The sequence below is a fragment of the Callorhinus ursinus genome, unplaced genomic scaffold (genome assembly GCF_003265705.2).
Source record: "Callorhinus ursinus isolate GAN/ISIS: 27379988/994484 unplaced genomic scaffold, GSC_fseal_2.0 scaffold43, whole genome shotgun sequence".
Classification (NCBI taxonomy): domain Eukaryota; kingdom Metazoa; phylum Chordata; class Mammalia; order Carnivora; family Otariidae; genus Callorhinus; species Callorhinus ursinus.
Window position 1 is genome coordinate 8,955,546 of NW_027397105.1, and position 18,106 is coordinate 8,973,651.

General features: G+C 42.6%; 1 pseudogene; it reads right to left on the reverse strand.

Annotated features, from left to right (window-relative positions):
* Positions 1–11,705: 11,705 nt before the first annotated feature.
* On the reverse strand, positions 11,706–12,962 carry LOC112817204 (proteasome subunit alpha type-2-like; annotated as a pseudogene).
* Positions 12,963–18,106: the final 5,144 nt, after the last annotated feature.

Sequence of the window (18,106 nt, forward strand, 5' to 3'; positions counted from 1 at the left end):
ACTAAGAAAGAGACTATGAATTGGTGCAATCAAAGTAATATGGTACTGGCACAAGACTGAGGAAATCAGTGGAAAAAAGTCCAGAAATAAATCCAAGTATATATAGGAACTTAATATATGATAATGGTGGTATTTAAATTCAGTCATGAAAGAATGGTTTATTTTATAAATGAGACTGGAATAATTGGCTATTCATCTGGAATAAAATAATGGTAGTCCCTTACTTCAGGCCATAGACAAAAATAAACTTCAGCTAGATTAAAGAAATAATATAAAGAAATTGAGGAAGAATGATTATTAAAAGAACATTTAGGAGAATATTTATCTAGCCATCGGATGTGGAAGTTCTTATTAAGCAAGAAAGGAGCCCCAAAGCCATTTAAAAAACAAAATGAATTTTATTTCACAAACCAGCAATGTCTAAATGGCAAAGGACACTGTAAATAAAGTCCAGAGGCCTATGACAGATTGGGGGGAAAATATTTGCTAATATTAGAGTCAGGAATTAGTATCCCTGTTGTACAAAGAAAGAAAAAATAATTTTTTGTAAATCAAATAACTAACTGATAAATGGGCATGGAATAAGAAGCAGGAAATTTATCCAAGGAAAAATGCGAAGGGCCAATAAACATATGAAAAGAAGATCTGGCTTACTGGTGAACAGGCAAAGGCAAATCCAAAAGCAAATAAAATGCCTTTCTTTACCTCCCCTTAGAAAAAAATGTACCCTAGTGAGGATAAGGGTGATGATGACATATCTATATTGTACTTGCAAGGTACCAGGTGCAGTTCTAAGTATCTTACATAGAACAGCTCATTTAATCCAATCAACAACCCATAAAGTAGACACTATTATTATCCTCATTTTATAGATGAGGTAACTATACATACACACTTGAAATTAAATTCTCAAAGAACAGTACTCATCCTTACCACATTCAGAATTACTATCAGATCCTATGTTACTTTACTTAAACACTGCTGATTGGGACCCAGTACATTGCTTTTTATGATATGGAAATGGTTAAACCCCACAGTGTGAACAACACTAACCCAGAGGGATGTTCATAAAATATTAAAAATATGTTTCTGAGTAATGTGTGCACTGAGATCTCATTTATGGAAGAAGAAGAAAGGAAAAAAGGGAGGACGCATTCTGTATATGAGTATGTACTTTTGTAGAAAGGCATAGTGTGTTGATGAGTACGGAAAAAGGTGTAGAAGGAGCTTAACTATTCATACTGGTTACCCCAGGGGGTCAGGTGTGGTAGGACAGAGATTTTCACTGTATTTCACAGTTTTGTTTGTTACATTGCAAAAAAGAATGCTTTGCTTTTGGATTTCTTTAAGAAGAACTCAACGAATTAGGACAAAAGAGTTTTGTGATCTTTTGTAAACTTCAGTGCTCTGGGATAAAATCTAAGTTTTTCTAACTTTATTGCATCCCATGCTTAAATGGTCCCCATTCAGCATTTGGCTCCCAGTTATTAAAAAACATAAATCTTTCAATTCCATGTATAAAACGTACTGGGAGAGGGGTAAACCTGATTATGGTAACTTCTTATCAAGCTAGGAGGGTAAATGATTATTCTCACCTACAGTAATAATGCAATTGAGATTTTTTTATTTATTTTTAGAGCGAGAGAAAGTGAGAGTTTGGTGGGGAGGAGCAGAGGGAGAGAGAGAATCTCAAGCAGACTCCCTGCTGAGCAGGGAGCCTGACGCGGGTCTCCATCCCAGGACCCTGCGATCATGACCTGAGCTGAAATCAAGAGCCAGTCGCTCATTCACTGAGCCACCCAGGCACCCCTAATAATGCAATTGAATGAAACACATGGGATCTGCACGGGAAAATATCCAAGAAAAGTCACAAAAGATGTTTATAGAAGAGAGGTATAATTCCATTTGAATGAAGTTTCATTCATAAATCCATTCATTCATTCATTCAATCATTCAGCATGTGCCTGATATGATTTAGTTTACCTTTTGACATACCCAAACTGCCACCTCTCTTTATATTCTGCATTGTATATATAATAGCTCATTTCCTTGTCAGAGGCTTTCCCTATAAACAAGGTTTAGTATCTCCTTGAGGCATTCCTTCAGCTGAACTGTGCAAGATTCTGGGGGTTTACTCAGCTCAAACATCAGACGAGCCTGGTTCTTTCTTCCAAAGGTTAAGAGAGAGAAAATAATTAGAAATTTCAATCAACTTCTATGGTTGTTAGTACTGTTGACCAGCTCCATCTTCTGGGCACGTGCCAGGATTGCACAATCCTGCCCACTTGGGATCTGCTTTGGCCAATGAAATGAGAGCAGAAGTGATGTCTCATTTAAGATCCAGTGTGTGCATCTGCCACATCCCTTTCTGCACCTGCAAAGACAGAAACAGGCAACCAGCAGCAATCTCCATCAGTCTGAGTCCTCATGATGGACATACAGAGTGAGTGAGAAATAACTCAAGTTGTGTGAAGCCACTGAAAGTTCAGTACTGCTTGTTACCACAGCATAATTTCGCCTGTCCTGACTGATACACTCCATGAGGACTTAGGTCTTACTTGCAAACTCCTCGTGAGTGTTACTGTTATAACTCGTATCTTGCCATGGAATACATGTTTGGGCATAAATTGGAGGAAGGAAGCCAACAGCCAAAAGGGTGATGAATGCTTTAAAATTTTTATTCTATTCATTTGGGGGAAAGCTCAACTTCCTCTAATTTGAGCAATGGACGGGGTCGAAGGGGCCAAATCTGGGGACTCTAAGTCATCACTGTCTTTTATCCTGGTGAAGCCCGTCTGAGATGATATTCTTGGTGGAGCCAAAAGGCATCCAGGAATCTGCCAAGATGACAGTTGAGTTTGATAACCTACAGAGAGTGTGGACCCCCGCCCCATGATTTATCTGCTGAAGTATGAGCTGAATTGGGATGTTCTACTTTTAATTTGGAGTGGTCTTTTGAAGTCAGAACCTCTAGCAAAAAAAAAAAAAACCGTTAAACCACAAATTACATTCAAGGAACAATACATTATGGAGATAGCCCAAATCCTTTGAGATCCATGAAAATAATCTCACTTTCAAGAGAAATTACCCATCTTCGCTAGAAGTGCATGTGTTCCCATGACATCTGTAATGAGAGACTCCAAACAGGCTGCAGTAATAGAAATCCTTCTTTTGGAGGAAGGGCTCTGGAACAGGTCTATTTGGATCACGAGTGTACAGAAAGTATTCAAGTATCAGAGCCTGCATATCATTCCATGAATCTATGTAAGGAAAAATTGATATAGATCAGATTGATCCATTGTTTATCCATTCATTGATTCATGTATTCAGCAGACTGTCCCAGGCCAGTGCAGAGTACCAGAGATACACATATTTAACAGCAACAACAAATAAAAGGACACCCTTACCTTGCGGGTTCTAATAAGAGAGAAAATATCATAATAATATAGAGTTCTAATATATAAACATATATATATGTTTATAATATATAAACATTCTAATAACAGATGTCTGTATGGCATTCTAATGGATGTATGGGGAAGAGAAGGAAAAAATGAATTCTGGGTTCACAGAGAGCTGGTGAGAAACAGGTATAAACACCAGTTATCTGAACTGAGGCACGAGACCTAGGTATGGGTCCCCCCTCTTACTGACTAGGGGGATGATCGGGGATGGGGAAGCTGGCCTCAGTTTCCTCACTGAAAAATCGAGGTGTGGGCTGTAGAGTTCTATGGTCATCATGGTATGTGTGCGTCCGTGTATGCATTTTAACCGGCAATGCATCATCTGCTTGAAAAGATTTGCACCCAGTCCAATCTTTATATTCTTGCCCATGTTTCCAAATACAGCGCAATTTCCTTGTCTTGTCTGATTAGGCTGATCTTAAGCAGACTGTGATTTAGAGGGGGAAAAAAAGTTTCTCTAACAGTTTCAAACCATTTATCTTGATTAAAAGGATAGTCTTTATATCCAAACAAGCCTGTCTTCTTTAAACCTGCCGGAAGAAAAGGCCTTCATCCTGAGTAATGGATGATCAGTATTTTCTATAATCCTTTCTAAAATTCGCGTTAAAAGGATGTCTTGGAAACACACAAAGAGATCCAGAAATGGGCCTATTTCTGTGTTAAAACGAAACCAAAACCAACCAAGTGACAAAAATTTATGACCCTAGAGACCCTCTAGTTATACTTTCTTCCTCCCCTTCTCGAAGGTCATGTTGGCTCCCTTGGCCTCACCTTTTTTTAGGGTGTACAGCCCACCTGCAGCCAGATTCCACCCTCACCACAACTTCAAAACTGTATCTTCCCAGGGCAACAGTCTCTCCTGGTTGCCAAACCCAGTGAGGCTCCTTGTTCTCATTCCACAGAATAAATCCCAGATTTTTGACACTGTTCTCTCTCCCCTGAGCTCCTGGGACACGAATCCCTCTGGGTCTTGCTCCTTTAAGAACATTACCTAAGTACTTATCACATGCCTGCAACTCTGCTAAGGATCTTACCTGTGTCCCATGTACATATCACCACATCCCTGTGGAATGTGTGTTAGGAATGTCCTTTCACGAAGAGTGACTGTAAAGTGAGTGCTTGGGACCGATGCCCTTCTCCCCAGTACCTACGTGGGAGCCCCTGCCCCCACGGCTTCATTGCCTCTCCCCTTCATTGTCTAATCCACCCTCACTCCCTCTCTCACCACACACTCTTTCCAGGAAGATGTTGACCATACACATATATTCAACCCTGCACTCTCAACCCCAAGCCTGCCTTTCTAGCCTTTTCCAGGTCCCAACCCATTCACACATCTCACAGTTTTATATTCCTCAGTCATCTCAACCAAAAGGGTGGGGAAAGCCAAAATGTAAATAACTGTCTTCCCCTTCACTTCCTCTTCCAGTGATGGCGCCATATTTGTACTACCAACCAAGCAAGAAATGCGAGTCATTCCTACCCTGATTTTGTCCCCCCACACTCCCCACCAAGATGGTTTTCCAAGTCCTACTAGCTCCATCTTACCATAAATTGCATCAGCCCATCTTCTCTTGACTCACATTGCACGTTGCCCACCCCTGCCCCGTCCCACCATCACGGGTGCCCTCATCTTTTCTTGCCAGGATTCCTTCAATAACCTCCTGACTGGTTTGTCTCCAACCATGCACACCGCTGATGTCTACATCTACAGTGTTGCAAAGCAGTCTTTCCAAACCCGAATTGTCACCCTGCTTCTTCAGCTCTGAAGTGACATGGCTGGTTGCCTTCCCAGTCTCCACTGGATGGCAGCTCACCACTGTGGGTTTGACTCCTCTTCCCATTCATGGGTGGGCAGTATTCTAGACCCTAGTGTTAGCAACATGTGGAATTCCCCAGCTGCAATTGAGGGTGAGCATGGAAACCAGCTGGTCTGGTCAGGATGACAGGATGATCTCAGAGTGGTTGTTGGATCATTAACAGAGAAACCAAAACTTTCTCTTGTTTCTGGACATAAATGAGAAGAAAGTCTTGGCAGCCACCTTATAACAATAAGGCAAGTCAGCCTTAGGTTAAAGAGGACATTTCACAGGGTTCTAAGGTCTAAGCAATTTTTTTTAGAAAGTCATTCAGGAAAATATGTATGTGTTAGGTCTTTTGGGACAGGTCTTTCCATCCAAGTCCTTTTTCTGTGTACAGAAATGACATTGCTTAACACTCTGTGTATAGAAATGATACGGTTAAAAACTCTGTCAAGACTATAATTGCATTTACCTAATTAGATTAGGTTGGTCTGTCTGAAATTGCATTTTTTTGTGGTCAACACTGGTGGAATGTTGCCATTCTGCATGACTCATCTGATACGTGTCCATTTCTCCATCTCCTTTGGAAGTTCATTAAGAGCAAAAACCACTTTCGTGTTGTTAGAGCCCAGCAGTATGTCTTTCTAGTAGGTCAATAAATGTCTGTTAAATCTAATTGTATGGATAAATTCAATATAACACTGTTTCTAAGGTAAGGCTCTACATTCTCCTTCTACTTGTCTGAGGCGTCCTTTCCAGTGTCCTTATTCCTTACCCACAACCCTCTAAATGTAAGAATTCTCAAGGTCCTTTTAAATTTTTACTTAAGGCACTTCTCTTATGGTCTCATGGCCTCACACAGATTTGTCTACCACACACACACACACACACACACACACACACACACACACACACACACATACACCACACTATGTCTCCAGTTCCATCTCCTCTCCCAAACTCTACACTGAAATTTCCAACTTGTGGCTGTCTATAGAACATCCCAGGTAGATGTCCTCTCTCTATATATAGACATCTTAAAATAGAACTCATCAGGTGTCTCTACCTTCTATAAAGACATCTCCTACAGGTCTGCTCTTCTCCTATAGCATATCTGGCTTAATGCTGCCCCATCTTCCCAGTATCTTGGGTTCAAAACCTTGTCATCATCTTAGACTAAATCATTGTCAATTGTCCTTGCCTATTTCTAAACCACTTCTCTAGCATCTCCTCCCTGTTCCCTCACTACAGATGCCCCAGTTCATTGACGAGTCTCATCCGCCTTGGACACATCCCCTATCCTATAGCAAGAACAATATTTCTCAACTGTAAATCATACCATACGTCTTCCCTTCTTAAAAATTTCAATAGTTTCCCAATGACACAACACAAAGACACAGTGTAGATATTTTTAAAAGATTTATTTATTTTTGAGAGAGAGCATGAGTCAGGGGAGGGGCAGAGGGAAAGGGAGGGAGAGAATCCTCAAGCAGACTCCCTTCTGAGAGTAGAACCCAACCTGGGGCTTGATCCCAGGACCCTGAGATCATGACCTGAGACAAAATCAAGAGTCAGATGCCCAACTGACTGTGCCACCCAGGTGCCCTATGCACAGTGTAAATATTAACAGAGGATTGTTTAAGGTAGAAGAAAGGAAAACAGGGAAGAGTTTCTTAGACTAGACTGCCCACAGGAAGGTGAGCTTTGAGCCAGATTTTGTAGGAAGAGACAGGATTAATCTAAGCTAAGCCAGGGAGAGCAGAGATGTTGTCAAGAATAGAATTGAGAGTAAATCCTTTTTGATCCCAGGGCCTTGTAACTTATTGCATCTAAATCAGAAAATGGTATTTGTCAGACTTTCCATATCAGATGACAACATTAAAGTAATTATTTTTGACAGTCTGTTTCCACGGAAAAATTGAGAAGCAAGGCCGAAAAAAACTCTAAGATCTCTGTCGACAGCATTTTATGCTACTGCAATACTCTTGCATTGATGATTCAAAGGGAAATGGAAGTATAGACAGTTTTGCTACCAAGAAACAGGCCAAATATTTAGGATTTGAATTGAAGAGTTTACTTTTGACTGGTGCAGACTTAGAACATATTTGAGTATTTGTTCCAGGAACACATTTTGAGATTCTGCCAAGCAGAATCATGATCTCCCAGGATCAAGGTGGCAAAGCACTCCTTTAATGTTTTATAAGTAGGTGTACATCAATCAATCAACAAAAATCCTTAGACTCAATGTGCTTCAATTCCTGCATTTTTGTGAGGCACGTAAAAGGGAATAATATTTTTTTTAAATATTCATACCAAAAATAATGGAACACCCATGTCAGCTCAACGTTCCATCAACTTCTGAAGTAATTAGTACATAGAATATAAATTAGTTTTCTTTTTTCCCAAGCACTCTCGGGAATATCTGAAATGCAGAACAAGCATTATGGAAATGACATCCGTAATAATAATAATAATTCATCCAGCTCAGTTACTCCTTATTTAAGGCCATCTGATGGAAGCCATCTTGGTCATTCGCTAGGAGACCTCAGGACCAAAGTGGGGTTTCCAGTCTCCCCAGCTGAACTTAGCTTCTGTGTGGGAGAAGGAGAGGTGTATTACAGCACCTTCAAATGCTTGTTCCAGGAACACAGGATGAAATTCTGCCTATCTTCCAATGGTCACGAATCCCTCTGCATCCCCTTACCTACACAGCTGCATGGACTCGGCTACCGGGAGAAGAAGCTTTAACATATGAATGGTGGGGCAGGGGGTGTGGAGGACAATTCAGTTCACCACAACACTATTAGATATTGGGTGTGCTTTCTCCAGACCTTTCCTAAACCAAGGCAGAGGGAGGAGAGGAGACAAGGAAGGGGTGGTGGGGAGAGAAAGAGAGGTTGTTACTCTTTACTACAAACCTAATATTCTGTAACTACTTTTATTGACAGATTTTTTCTTCTTTTTAAGACTTTTATTTATTTATTTGAGAGCGCGCGCGCGCACGCGCACACACACACACACACACACAAACAGGAGGAGGAGGGGCAGAGGGAGAAGGAGAAGCAGACTCCCCACCGAGCAGGGAGCCCAATCCCAGAACTCTGGGATCACGACCGAAGCCGAAGGCAGCTGCTTAATCGACTGAGCCACCCAGGCGCCCCGACAGATTTTTTTTTTATATTTATCCTATCATGTCAGTGCATAGAGATTCTTCTTACTGCTTTTAATATCATCAGCATAATAAACAGTATGGAGTGTATCATTAAACAATAAAATAAGATTTTCGTTCAAAAGACAGATTGAGGGGCTCCTGGGCGGCTCAGTTGTTTAGCGTCTGCCTTCGGCTCAGGTCATGATCCCAGGGTCCTGGGATCGAGCCCCGCATTGGGCTCCCTGCTCAGTGGGAAGCCTGCTTCTCCCTCTCCCACTCCCCCTGCTTGTGTTCCCTCTCTCACTGTGTTTCTCTCTGTCAAATAAATAAATAAAATCCCTAAAAAAAAAAGATTGAACAAACACCTGTATATGCATCCCCTTTTGAATATCCTGTTAAAATTATATATGGGTTTGAAATATATATATATTTGAATTATATATTATATACAATTGAGTTATATATAAGTTATAAATGTATATAATTTGAAATCATATATATTATACATGTAATATATATGTAATTTAAATATACAACTGGTCCCTGGCTTATGGCTCAACTTAATGACATTTCAACTTTACAAGGTGCAAAGGGAATACACATTCTGTAGAAATCATACTTCGAATTTTGAATTTGGATCTTTTCCCAGGCGAGCAGTATGTGGTCAGTCCTCTCTCGTGATGGTGGGCAGGTGCAGTGAGACACACACCCAGTCAGCCATGTGACCAGGAGGGTAAACAACTGATACATGTCTAACTAATCTGCTCCAATACAACATTTTTTTCATTGTCAGTACAGTATTCAACAAATTACATGAGATATCCAACTCTTCATTATAAAATAGGCTTTATGTTAGATGATTTTGCCCAACTGGAGGGTAATGTAAATACTCTGAACACATTTAAGGTAGGCTAGGCTAACCTATGATGTTTGGGGTTTGGTGTATTAAATGCATTTTTGACTGATGATATTTTCTTTAAAAAAAAGATTTTATTAATTTATTTAAAGAGAGAGCGTCTGTGTGCATGCGGGCTGGGGGAGGGGCAGACGGAGAGGAAGAGAGAGTATCTCCAGGAGACTCTGCGCTGAGCATGGAGTCTGATGTGGGGCTCGATCTCACCACCCTGAGATCAATCACCACCCAACCCAAAACCAAGAGTCAGAAGCTTAACAGATTGAGCCATCCAGGTGCCCCTCAAATGACAGTATTTTCAACCTATGATGGGTTTATCTGGATGTAATCCCAATGTAAGTGGAGGAAGATCTCTAAATATTTGAAATCATGATAGCCCTAAACCCCTGAAAAACAAGAAAGTGTATCAATAACACAACAGAAATTGTAAATTCTTGGGCACCTGGGTGGCTCAGTCGGTTAAGTGTTTGCTTTCAGCTTAGGTCATGATCTGAGGGTCCTGGGATCGAGTCCTGCATCGGGCTCCCTCCTCAGTGGGGAGCCTGCTTCTCCTTCTGCCCCCCTCCCCTGCTCATGCTTGCTCTCTCTCTCTCTCTCTCTCTCAAATAAATAAATAAAATCTTTAAAAAAAAGAAATTGTAAATCCTTGGTAAAAGGAAAGCATAACAATTGATGCAGAACTCCAAAGTGCCAGGTTTTCCCCAACACAACGAATACAACAAGAAGAGTGATTCCCCAGGAAGTCATGGGATATTTTACTTACAAAATCCATTTTAAAAAGCTATCGTTATTAGGACTCTCCTATCCCTCTTGCCCTCCTACTCTCAATAGAGAGGTAGGCGTTAACAGCTGGACCTTTGTCTCCAAAATGAAACCAGAGAATGGGCCCCCTTGGGGGACGTTTACTAGGGGAGAGCACACATTGACAACATTGGGTCCTAAGAGGTTCTTAAAGCAATTTGAGGTACTTCCAGACCTCCACAACAGACAGGGAGATGTTTGGGGTTGAAAGGGAAAGAAACATGATTCTGCCCCAGAATGAATTATATGAAAGACTTCCACCTCCAAGTGACAGTCTTCCTTATTATGGGCATTACCTGTAGATAATCTGCTCTCTGTCCACACACCTGAAGAGCATGCTGTGTGTCCTAATGAGCCCAACCCAGGGACAGAGCTAGCAATTCAAGGAGCCTATCAGCAAGGAAGGGAATCAAAATGGCACTCAATTAACAGACAAGCCAGGCTATGGGGCGCCTGGGTGGCTCAGTCGGTTAAGCGTCTGCCTTCGGCTCAGGTCATGATCCCAGGGTCCTGGGATTGAGCCCCACACTGGGCTGGCTCCCTGCTTAGCGGGGAGTCTGCTTCTCCCTCTCCCTCTGCCCCGCCCTGCCCCCTCTCTCTTTCTCAAATAAATAAATAAAAACTGACAAGCCAGACTCAGTACCCTCCTGTTGAGAGTTGCCTGGTAGGACTGGGGAAGGAAAACTATGTGCCAGGTGCAGCAGATGCTCTTGGTGCCCAGTCCATGGCCCTTCCGCAGGCACTCACCTTTCTGAGTCAGTTGGATGGCTTCTTACTGCAAGTTCCTGCAACATCTGGCTTTCTCTGGCACTGTGCTTTTCGTCACCTGGCCTGTGCACCGGGCAGTCTATGCGGGCAGCCCTCGACCAATCATCAATGGCCATGGGCGTGGACGTCAGTGAGAAAAGCTGCCGCTTCCTCATCTGTCGGGTGCCAAGTGCACTCTGCTCTGCGATCCCCAGTTGCCTGTTGAAGTCACCTGCTCAGGAGGACACCTGTACCGGCTTCCTTCCCTTTCCTGTGTTGTCCAACCTCCCCTTACCCCTAGTGGTGCTTCCCGGAATCATCTCCAAGGTAAACTCGCCTTTTTTTTTTTTTTTTTTATTTAAAATCAATTAATTAACATACAGTGTATTATTAGTTTCAGAGGTAGAGTTTAGTGATCCATCAGTTGCATAGGACACTCAGTGCTCATCACATCACGTGCCCTCCTTAATGCCCATCGCCCAGCTACCCCATCCCCCACCTTTCCCTCCAGCAACCCTCCGTTTGTTTCCTAGAGTTAAGAGTCTCTTCTGGTTTGTAAACTTGCTTCTCAATCTCTGTCTTAGGGTCTCCTTCTTGAGGAACTGAACCTAAGACTCTAGGCCTGCAAGGTCTTCTCTACTCTGTGCAATTTTTATCTTTTTGCAAGTGTGTAAAATCAGAGAAGCTTGTATTAATCCAAGGAAGGCTTTCATTTTCAGAAGTCTTTAGAAATATTAAAAAAATAAATAAAAATTCACTGAAGTAAGTTGACTATTATTTTTTTCCAATCTGACTACAAACGTGACCCACTTAATCTTTTTTTCATTTAACAGTTTATTATGATTTATAAGTGTCACTTTAAAAACATCAGTCCATTAAACTATGTAGAAATAAGTACGTAAAAAGTCTGCAAAACAAAACATACTTTCAACATGTTTAAGTAGAGGGATTATCTGAAATTCCAGATTTTTCAGTCACTTAGTTATTATGCTATGGCCGCCAAGTAGTCCTTAACTTCAGTCGGAGTGAGCCTCCTGAATCCGGCTTCATTGCAGTTTCCAACCTCTATGTTGTCTTCTGTCATTTGGCCTTCAAAGCTTTTCTTTAGGGTTAATATGGCTGTATGAATGGCATCTTCAAGTTCCAGGTCTTCATTATATCTTTTCTCGAGGAAAGTCTTCCCATTCACATAGTTCTTTCCCATTGCTGTAGCTTTCCAGGCAAAGTAAGCTGCAGATGGATCTGACTGAAATAAATACAGTCGCCTCTCGTTCCAACCACAAATTAGTAGGGAAACTCCAAATGGAAGAACACCACCTGACTGAGTGTATTTGCATCACTGAAGCTACTCTGTACCAGCTGAGCTGTGAGAATGGGTTCTCGGTCTGTTGGCTGGATGGTGAGCGCTATGAATTGTGCAAGACTGTTGAATCACAGATCTGTACCTCTGAAACAAATAATGCAATATAAGTTAAGAAAAAAAAGAAGAAGAAGATAGCAGGAGGGGAAGAATGAAGGGGGGGAAACTGGAGAGGGAGACGAACCATGAGAGACGATGGACTCTGAAAAACAAACTGAGGGTTCTAGAGGGGAGGGGGGTGGGGGATGGGTCAGCCTGGTGATGGGTATTAAAGGGGGCACGTTCTGCGTGGAGCACTGGGTGTTATGCACAAACAATGAATCATGGAGCACTACATCAAAAACTAATGATGTAATGTATGGTGATTAACATAACAATAAAAAATTTAAAGAAAAAAAAAGAATGGGTTCTTGGTAAATGAGATAGTATTGCTGAGCTAGTTTTCGAGCTCTGTGCACGAGCACTCTGTGATCAGGGCCCATGCCGCTCTACACCAGGCCTATGTGCTTGGTAATTGGTTCCACTTTGTGTACACTTTGCTCATCATACAGAATGGATTTCTGTTTCTTCTCAGTTGCTAATACCACACCATTTGCAGCTTTAATTCCCCCTGAAGGGGCTCCTCCAGCTACAGCAGCCAAAACATATTCAATCTGGACAAGCTTACCAGATGGGCTGAATGTAGTCAGTGAAAAGCTGTAACCGCGCTCCGCCATCCTTACCTGGAGTCCCACTGATCTTTTTAGGAGACAAATTGATAATTAAGCATTTCTTCTCAATTAATTGGTGGAGACCCTGGGGCTCGCATTGTCAAGAAGTCCAGGATCTCCTTCTTTAAAAAAATTTTTTTTTAATTTTTAAAAAAGATTTTATTTATTTTTAGAGAGCATGCTCAGGGGGTGGGGCGGGGGCAGAGGGAGAGGAAGAACGAGTCTCAAGCAGACTCTGTGCTGAGTGCAGAGCCCATCATGAGGCTGGATCTCACAACCCTGGGATCACAACCTGAGCCAAAACCAAGAGTCAGAAGCTTAACGACTGTAGCACATGGCCACCCCGGGATCTCCTTCATGTGGCCTCGCCCCTGTCCCCACCCACCTCATGTTATAGTCCATAAACCTCAGGCAGAGAGAGAAACAGCAAATGTGACCAGTTCACTAAGAAGACCTAGACTGGGTTTGCCATTGATCTCGTTGCTGCCACCAAAACCTGTTCTTTAAGCCTTGCTCTGCCCCAGTGGAAGCATCCGTGCCCCAGGCCACTGCCCTCGGTGACTTGGTTCCTAGAACCAGCTCAGGAGTGCTCCGTGTCCAGGCTCCGAGGCTGAGATTCCCAAGCTGGGCCTTGGGACCAATGTGCACGGCCATGTGAGGCCATTGAGCTGTTGAGAGGAGTCACAAGCATCTGCTCCAAGGAGATTATCAGATATGACCAGGCTACGGGGACAGTGGAAGCATCTCTTGATGAACAGATAATGTGAAACCTCACCGAGTCCCTGCTCCATAAGTCAATGAAGGCTTTGAAAAACGTCTCAAAAAATAGATGTCAAGGGGTGCCTGGGTGGCTCAGGTCATGATCCTGGGGTCCTGGGATTGAGCTCCCCGTCAGGCTCCCTGCTCAGCAGGAAGTCTGCTTCTCCTTTACCCTCTGCTCCTCCTCCCATTTGTGTGCTCTCTCTCACTTTCTCTCTCAAATAAATAAGATCTTTTAAAAAAAAAATAGATGTCAAAGTATGGATGTTACTGCGTCCATACAGTGAAATTGGGGTCGGTTTTTATTTTTCTTTTAGTTTCTATACTGTCTAAATATCTTTCATAAAAAGTGTGTTACTTCTGTAGCCAGATTTTTGGTGCTATGAATTTTTTTTCAAAAAGAAAGAGAAACTGCCATCATCTTCACTGGGTTATTCAACAGACATCTATTGAGTGTTCCTTCTGTGCCGGGCACTTCCCGGGCGTTAAGAATGCATGAAAAAACAAGACAGACAAACATGCCTCCTCTTATAGACCTTAAATCCTAGTGAGGAAAAGGCACTAACTAGTCGGCAAATAAGCCGAAAAATAAAATGAGTGCTCTGAAGAACTCTGAGGGGGAATGAGACATTGAAGGCACAGTGGAGGGCATGGCTGCCAAACACTAGATAAGAAACCATCCAAAACTTATCTATTACAAAGGAGCTCCTTTATCCCTCTTCACTTTTTTCAGGAAAATTACACAAAGTGTTGGAAAGAAGTCCACCTTTACCTTGCATCTCAGACAAAAACCGTATCATTTACCTTCTGGATAAAGCATCTGAGATGATCTAAAATCCCATGGATTTGTCTGTTAGAAATAACATTAAAAATGTGTTTTTCCCCCAATTATATTCAGGTTTTATATTTTCAACTTTCCAAATTACTCTGGTTTTTCCCTCTTTCCCTCTTACCCACTGGACTTCTGCTCTCTGGTTGGGCGTACAGACGATCCTCGAACACATACCAACAGGCTCCATGATGAATGCAAATGGCCACAGCCACAGTGACCACTGACCACCCACCTCCCTTCTTCAGAGCCCACGCGTCAGTTGAGTGGCAAGTCTGTCTCCATCATCTGACTCTTCAGGCAGGTCAGGCCAGCACCAGGTCAGAGGCGAGGGCTGGATAATCCCTTTCACCATGTGGAGTAAGAGTCCCAGAGGTTCAGCTATCACTTACAGCCTATGCATCACCGCTGACTCTTTTCTCCTTAAAGCAGAGCATCGACTCCTCAAGAAGGGATCCCTGATCACATTTCCCTAGCTCCTTTAGAAATAGCCTGATTGACTTTCTGCTTTTCTGGTTGCCTGCCCTTTCCACATGGAACGCAGGGTGTCCCGGGGCGGGGTCTTGTAGCCCATCCAGTGTGGCCAAGAGCCACACATTCACTACACAATCAACACACTTGCACACACACACACTTACACAACAGCTCTCGGGGTGCTTCAGAGAAACACAAAGACGGGCGGCTCAGATTAGAAGCCAAGGGGAGAGACCTGCCTGTTGGAGGTTCTCTTAATGAGACACCAGACAAGATCCTTGGTGTTACTGTATAAAAAAGAGCCGCTGAGCCAGAAGAGTTGATGTAAAACAATTGTTGCAAAATTCTCAAGGAAAGCACTGATACAATTTCACTAAAAGTGTCCACATTCTGCAGTTGAAAGCTTTAAACTCTATCATTCGGCCTTGGGAAGTAGAAAATAGTCACCCAGCCCAGCCCTCTGATTCCACTAAGACCAGCAAGGAGACAGTCTTTTGCTTCCTCTCGTGGGTCAACGTGGGCCTGAGGACATCAGGCTTCAGATATCCAAAGCTGAGAGCATAGAAGATAAAAAGACAGTTGAACAGAGACATCCCACCAAGTCTGAACACTATATCTGGACACATTTATTCATAAGAACACCCTATTTGCTTCTGTTTTAAAGCAATTCTGATAAGATGGGTTATTCAGTTTTACAACCCACCACGGATTTGAGGAGGCCAATGAGGACATGGGCAGGCATGCTGCTAGAAACAGGAACACGGATTTAAAAAAAAAAAAATGACACATGTGGTAAAAGTAACAGATATTGATTAGAGAAGAGATGTAAAATTTTTGCAAAGGCAAACAGAATCTTCCAAGCCAAAACGCCTCAGGCTCATTTAGGAAAGAGGTAAAATATTTTTAAAAGATTTTATTTATTTATGTATTTATTTGAGAGACAGTGGGGGAGGGGCAGAGAGAGATCTCAAGCATGCTGCTTGAGGAATCCCTGCTCCCGACATGGAGCTTGATCCCACAACCCTGAGATCATGACCTGAGCCAAAATCAAGCCAGACACTCAACCCACTGAGCCTTCCAGGCACCCCAAGACGCAAAATATTTTAATCCTTTCACCACTTCTAAAGATACCACAGGAACTGGTGTTCATAATGAAGCCTCTGGGTGGTTCAATATCCTTGTTGAATGAAGCAGAGGGAGTGTGTTTTAGACAACCTCCCATCCAAAACGATCGTGTGGGGAGAGTGGACTATAAAGGGGCACAAAGGAATTTTGGGGGTGGTGGAGATGGTCTATATCTTTGAGTAACGAGGGGGTTAAGGTATAGGCAGGGAGACGTTGGGAGTCCCTGACTAGGCTCTGAAACTATTCCTGGCAGGTAGAAGCACTAAGCCAGAGTGAACAAGACTTAAGGGAATAGGCCAGACCACCTGGCCCCGGATATTAGGGAGTATTTTTCTTTGGTGGCTACATTGTAATCACAGAAAATGACCAAACCTCAAAGAAGTCATTAAGGGTATTATCATAGCCCTTGCTTAAACCAAGATGGCACAAGAATCTCAAGGCCACAGGCTTCCTGGTCAGTTCTCAATAAAAGACCAGCCCTAAAATCCTTCAGGGGCAACCCATTCTGGACCCCTCTCATGCTAGAGAGCTTTTTCTTTCCTTTCTGCTCTCACCTTCACTTAATAAACTTTTACTTCACTTCACTCTTTTGTGTCCACGAGATTCATTCTTGGATTCTGTGAGACAAGAACCCTGCAATCCTGCAACATCTTGATTAGGAAGGGGGTGACATGGATGTATACATTTTCCAATTCATCAGGCTCTACACTGAAAGGGTGCATTTTATTGCGTGTAAATTATACCTCAATGAAATTGATTTAAAATGTAAAAATAGGGGCACCTGGGTGGCTCAGTCGGTTAAGCATCTGCCTTCGGCTCAGGTCATGATCTCAGGGTCCTGGGATCGAGCCCCGCATCGGGCTCCCTGCTCGGTGGGGAGTCTGCTTCTCCCTCTCCTTCTGCCCCTCCCCCATTCCTGCACACCGTCTCGCTCTCTCCCTTTCTCTCTCAAATAAATAAATAAAAATCTTTAAAAAAAAAAAGATAAAAACAAGGTTCAAGTTAAAACTCGGCACTTATGCGCCAAACTCAGCCATCTGGGAATTCACTGATTTTTGCAAAGCCTACTTCCCTGCTGATACAAGCTACTTACATTAATTCAAGATTCATCTATTGTGCCAGCCACTGTGTTGGGTCCCGAGGATATAGAAATATTGGAAATATATGCCCTGCTTTGGAAAGCTTCCAGGCTTGATGAATTCAGTGGCCAAAAAAGATGATTTTACTTTCAAACTCTATGCATATTTGAATATGCTGTTGGGGGAATTAAGCCAGAGCGAATCTCAGACACGGGCCGTACTTGTTCCCCACTTCTTTTTTTTTTATTTTTTTATTGTTATGTTAATCACCATATATTACATCATTAGTTTTTGGTGCAGTATTCCATGATTCATTGTTTGTTCATAACACCCAGTGCTCCATGCAGAACGTGCCCTCCTCAATACCCATCACCAGGCTAACCCATCCCCCTACCCCCCTCCCCTCTAGAACCCTCAGTTTGTTTTTCAGAGTCCATCATCTCTCATGGTTCGTCTCCCCCTCTGACATACTCCCCTTTTCTTCCTCTCCTGTTATCTTCTTCTTTTTCTTTTTTCTTAAAATATGTTGCGCTATTTGTTTCAGAGGTACAGATCTGTGATTCAACAGTCTTGCACAATTCACAGCGCTCACCGTAGCACATACCCTCCCCAATGTCTATCACCCAGCCACCCCATCCCCCCCACCCCCCCCCCCCCCCACTAAACTCAGTTTGTTTCCTGAGATTAAGAATTCCTCCTATCGTTGAGGGGATATGATACATGTCTTTCTCTGATTGACTTATTTCACTCAGCATAACACCTTCCAGTTCCATCCACGTCATTGCAAATGGCAAGATCTCATTCCTTTTGATGGCTGCATAATATTCCATTGTGTATATATACCACCCCTTCTTTATCCATTCATCTGTCGATGGGCATCTTGGCTCTTTCCACA